Here is a 5,929-nt window from a genome sequence, read left to right as displayed (position 1 = left end):
TCCATGCAAAGGAGAGTCCCATCCGGACACGGGACGAAGTCTTCAGTCTTGTATCTTCATACTCCAACAGTCTGGCCAAAGTATATAGTCCGGCTGTCCGATGACCCCTTAATCCAGGACTCCCTCAGTTGCCCCTGAACTAGGCTTCAATGACGATGAGTCCGACACGCAAATTGTCTTCGGCATTGCAAGGCGGGTTCTTCTCCAAATCCTCCAGAGCATTCTTGTAACGAGCAGTGTCTGGCTCCTCATCAATGTCGCACTCCTCGGCTTCTGTGCTTTAATAACGGTTGTTTCCATGTGTAGAGCGAATGCGATAAGTCGGGGCATTTTTACATTTTCCACCCCAACTATGTGAGTAAATCATCTATAAAAGAGACGGGGATTCTCAGATCCAAATCACACAATCTATTCCCAGTGAGCATTCATCAGAGCGCGTCCGGACAAATCCATACCACCGTGGCCGATTGTCGTGGTTCCTCCTCTCGCTCCCATAGCACTAGGCCAGGCGATTGGGAGAGATGTTCTGTTCCCCACGGCCGACTAGTAGAGTTGCAGACCAAGGGGTTTCTCCCACCTGTATACATGGTCCCCGTCCGAGCTGGACTAGCCACTTAGAATGGCGGGGAGCAAGCCGAGAGCTCTCTAAACCCATCCAAGGGAGAGCGGGTATGCTTCGTCCCCTACTTGCTGAGGGGGCTCAGATTTCTAATCCATCCTTTCCTCCGCGGGCTCCTGCAGTTCTATGGCCTCCAGCTGCATAACTTTACCCCAGCCTCCATACTGCATATCGCAGGCTATGTTGCCTTCTGCAAGCTTTTTCTGGGCTGTGAAGCTCATTTCGAGCTGTGGAAGAGGCTATTCTGCCTAGTACCCCGTACTCAAGAGGGATCGGTATTTCAAGTGGGCGGAGCCGAAATATGGCGCATTGCCGGGACCAGATATCTATCCGGCACCCCGAAGAAGACATCCGAGGACTGGCCCTCAGAATGGTTCTACATGGAGGACGTCCCTCTTCCGGACCCTGTTCGGAAGGGCCTTCCCAAGTTTGTAAATGCCCCGTTGAAGAAACACCACAACTGGCGCCCCAGGAGCCCCCAGGAGGAATATAACAGAGAGATCCTTTTCCTGATGGATAGATAAATACACTGGCCAAATCAGGACTGACAATAATTGAAGTTATGTCCATATGCATAATGCGAGGAGTGCAGCCACTTCAATATCGGGGAAAACCCATGTGGCACTTCAATGGAGAAGACGATGCCAGCCGCTGCGGCCGTAAAGGTCCGGATTCTCCCGCCGCTCTGGCAAAGATACTGTCTGATTTATACAAAGGAGAAGAGGAGGAGTTCATCCATATCAAGCCACGGGATGGATTCTCCATGTACAACCCCCCAAGCTGGGTGAGTCGCTATCTTTTATTCCAATCTTCCCGTATTTTTAGCACAGATGCTTAGTTTGTCAATTCATAGCAGGAACTGCGAAGGACTATGAAGGATGTTCACAGCCCATCTCCACAGCCAGAGGACCCTGACCGGGCTCTCAACCCCAGACTCCAATAAGATCCGGACACGTTTGTGGAGCTTGTTGACAGGACATTTTACCAGTTGAGCCGTGATGGTGCGATGGTGGCCATCATAGCCTATTATCCTGGCCTACTCCCTGTATCCCAGGTAAGTAAAGCCAGAGTCCCAACTTCTGAAAAGGATTCCCCCTTTACACTTCACCCACCGCAGATGTATTGCGTCTTACAGGGAAGGCCATCGGGGCGCCAAGCCGAACCCGCATCGACTCGCCAACAAGGGGCACCGAAGTCAGGTAGACTTAAAAGGAAGGCCGTCAGGACCGAGACGCCGTTGCAAAGGTATGTTTAGAAACCTGCCACGAATTTATCATTGTTAAGATATAACAATGTCCATTGTCTTCCGATAGAAAAAGCACTCGCCGGACTATATCCGGAGAGCCTGCCGACCACGCCTCCACCAGCCAGACTCCAAGGCCGGACTCGAGGGCGGAGGTCAATGCGGACGATCCTCCAACAGAGGATGCAGATAGATTTTCTGCTACAAACTCCAAAGTGGAGAGCGCCATGAATCATAGGCGCCGTCGGGCTGCACTACGCGACCCTAATTTCTCTGAAGAGGCGTTCGATGCCTTCAACTCAGGGGACGCGTACATCCGGGCTGCTCAAGGTGGCCTCGCCAGGGCCACAGAGCAGTACGTAAAGGATATACGGGTAAGAAAATTTGATCAGTATGTATATCAGTAGCCCCTGAGACTTGAAACAGTTGGCACAACTGATTTAAGGATCCTCGTGTGCATAGGTTCTAACAGAGAAGAATACCCAGCTATCCAAAGAGCTGGAGGAGTGCAAGGCCCAACTGAGGGCCGCAATTGCCGTGACGGAGGAGTCTACGAAGGCCCCATCTGGTAATATTTGCTTTAAACGAAAATAATGTCATGGCATGTACCAGGTAAGTATTCGGCATGAATGCGATTTTAACAATAGAATCTGCAGACAATCCCGGAGGCAATCCGGAGACCGTACCAGAGGATGAGCAACATGTTCGGCGACAGCTGAAGGCTGGCCAGTGTGTGCTTACAAAGGTTATAAAGGAGAAAAATACTCTCCAGGACGCGAACATCCGACTGGACGTCGAATTAAAGGATGTTCGGGCCCAGCTTGCTGACTCCGTAAAGGAGAATAAGAGGCTTCGACGCGGCATATTCAGTAAGTGTTCTAACAAACCTACTATAGAGTTCGGCAAAGAAGCATGCTAACAGAATTATGTCTGTAGGCATGCTGACAGGTCATCCCGAAGAGGAGATGCCCGGATCAGTAGGCGATCTTCTGCCAGAGCTCTCAGAACTGCACGAACAAGTTCGGCTGGTGATGGGGGGCATTGCCCAAGCCTTGTGGCCATCCGCCTCCTTGCCAAGAGGCATGGGGGAGCTTATGGAGATGCTGAAGGGAGCGCAGCAGCGCTTCCGATTATGGAAGATATCGGCCTGCCGACAAGGAGCAAGGGAAGCCTGGGCAATGGTGAAGACGCGATACACCAAGGCTAACCCGAACCACATGGCCGAGGTCGGACCTGTAGGGTCAGATGGGAAGGAGATCCCTATACATCTGGTGTATGACCAGGTAGCATTAGCCGCTAAGTATTCCCAATAGGACTGTAGGCTAGACAGTCTGTTGGATGCTATAGAAGAAGAATTTAGTCAGTCTAAGTGAATTTGTACTTCGAAGGACACATTTTGTCCCTAGCCGGATTGTAAATCATTTGTCTTGGCTGACCTTTTCGCTTCAACCTCTGGACGCGACAGTCCGGAGTGTATCCGAATACTCGCTCGGTTATGTGAAAACCGGGGCACGCGTGGAAACCATGCGTAGGGGTCATAAGTGCTTGAACAGACAAGTGCCCAACTAGTTATGTTATATTACATGGGTAGTAAGAAACATCTTCCAGGGAGAATAGTTCCGTTAAGGGTTCCTTTCCCTAGGTGTGCATGCATTGATGTGCATGTCCGAACTGCAAAAATTTACGCAGGATATAAACATCTAGGGGCATGTTTTGTAATAGGTAAAATACATCTTTTGTTCACTGACCGAATATTCTCTTAAGGACGCTAGCTTTCGACTTCACCCAGTCTAAGGTACACATCTGGCTAACCCGGCAGTAACAATTGTAGAGGTGCTCCCCTTATGCCCTAGCCGAATTAACGGGAATGTAGGGCATAAACACAAGAGCCAGGAGACCCAGCTTGGCCAAACTTAAGTCATATCGATGCATATAGTGGTGAAAAAAGGGACATACGAAGAAGTGACGCATATGTGGTGAGCATAAAGCCCAGAAGACAATTAAGCTTCTGTGTAAGAAGCCCCTAGGTATATTGAGCGTGCATAGCGCGGCCAGAGTGTGCGGTCAGGGCATATTTGAAGCTTTTAAGGCTATACATGTAAAAGGCAGAGAGAGAGAGGATATAATTTAAAAAGGGAAACGAAGGTGAGGAGACAAACACAGAGTTCGACACTCGGCGTAGAATCTTCGGAGTCTGGCCGCGTTCCATGGGTTCGGCTCGAGTCGATTGTCTGATGCATCACGCAGAGGGTACGCACCTCAAGTGAGAACTTTGTCAATGATGAAGGGGTCCTCGCACTTGGGCTTGAGCTTGTCCTTTTTCTTCTCTGGTAGGCGTAGAACGAGTTCGCCAATGTTATAAGTTTTGGCCCGCACTTCTCTGCTTTGATTCCTTCGAGCCTACTGTTGATAGAATGCGGAACGGGCCTTCGCGACGTCACGCTCCTCCTCCAGGGCATCTAAGCTGTCTTGTCGATCCAGCTCGTCTTCTCTCTCTTCGTACATGCGCACTCTGGGTGAATCATGAATGATATCGCAGGGTAGCACTACCTCTGCGTTGTACACCATAAAAAATGGTGTGTATCCGGTTGTGCGATTCGGCGTGGTCCGCAGCCCCCATAATACAGAGTCAAGCTCCTCGACCCAGTGCGTATCCGATTCCTTCAAGGATCGCACTAGTCTGGGTTTAATTTCGCTCATAATAAGACCATTCGCTCGTTCGACTTGACCATTTGTTTGGGGGTGATAGACGGAGGCGTAATCAAGTTTTATGCCCATTTTATTGCACCGGGCTTTCACCTCATCGGCTGTAAAGTTCGAGCCGTTATCGGTGATGATGTTGTGTTGGGACACCGTAGCGGTGTAAAACCTCGGATATAAAGTCTATCACTGGTCCGGATTCAGCCGTTTTAACTAGTTTGGCTTCTATCCATTTGGTTAATTTATCGACCATAACCAACAAATATTTCTTCTTATGGCTTCCTCCTTTAAGAGGTCAAACCATATCGAGCCCCCATACCGCAAAGGGCCAAATTATAGGGATTGTTTGGAGGGCGGTGGGCGGCATGTGGCTTTGATTTGCAAAAAGCTGGCAACCGATGCAGTGTTGGACAAGGTCTTGTGCGTCTGCCCGGGCTGTCGGCCAGTAGAAACCTGTATGGAAGGCCTTGCTTACGAGCGCCCGAGCTGCGGCATGGTGGCCGCCGAGTCCGGCATGAATTTCAGCCAAGAGCTGCCGCCCTTCCTCTTCGGAGATGCACCTTTGGAGCACTCCGGTTGCGCTTTTATTATAAAGCTCTCCCTCGTGGACTTTGTAGGCTTTAGAGCGCCGCACAATGCAGCGTGCCTCATTTTAGTCCTTCGGGAGTTCCTGCCTATTTAAGTAAGCTAGGAAGGGTTCCGTCCACGGGGCGATGACCACCATGATCACGTGGGCCGAAGATGTGATTTCGGTGGCGGAGCCTCCAATTACGTCAGATTGTTCAGGATCTGGGGTTGTATGCGGATCCGGATTAGTATTGCCGGACGCCCCTTCCCATACCACGGATGGCTTGAACAGCCTTTCTAAAAAAATATTTGGTGGGACGGGGTCACGTTTAGCGCCGATACGGGCAAGGATATCCGCCGCTTGATTGTTTTCTCGACCACATGGTGGAATTTGAGCCCCTCAAACCAAGCTAACATTTTGAGAATGGCATTACGGTAAGCCGCCATTTTCAGGTCCTTGGCGTCAAAGTCTCCATTTATTTGAGATATTGCGAGATTTGAATCCCCATGTACTTCAAGACGTTGAATGCCCATGGAGACTGCCATCCGAAGACCGTGCAACAATGCCTCATACTCTGCTGCATTGTTGGAATCTGTGAAAAGTATTTGGAGTACGTATTGGACTGCATCTCTGGCGGGGGACGTCAGGACGACGCCAGCCCCTAGACCAGCTAGCATCTTAGAGTCGTCAAAGTGCATGATCCAATTGGAGTACGCGCCGTATTCTTTAGGGAGTTCGGCTTCTGTCCATTCGGCGACGAAATTGTCTAGTACTTGCGACTTAATGGCCTGCCGTGGTT

The sequence above is a fragment of the Triticum aestivum genome, chromosome 4B (genome assembly GCF_018294505.1).
Source record: "Triticum aestivum cultivar Chinese Spring chromosome 4B, IWGSC CS RefSeq v2.1, whole genome shotgun sequence".
Classification (NCBI taxonomy): Eukaryota; Viridiplantae; Streptophyta; class Magnoliopsida; order Poales; family Poaceae; genus Triticum; species Triticum aestivum.
The sequence above is the reverse complement of the archived record's forward strand: the minus strand, read 5'-3'. Positions refer to the sequence as shown.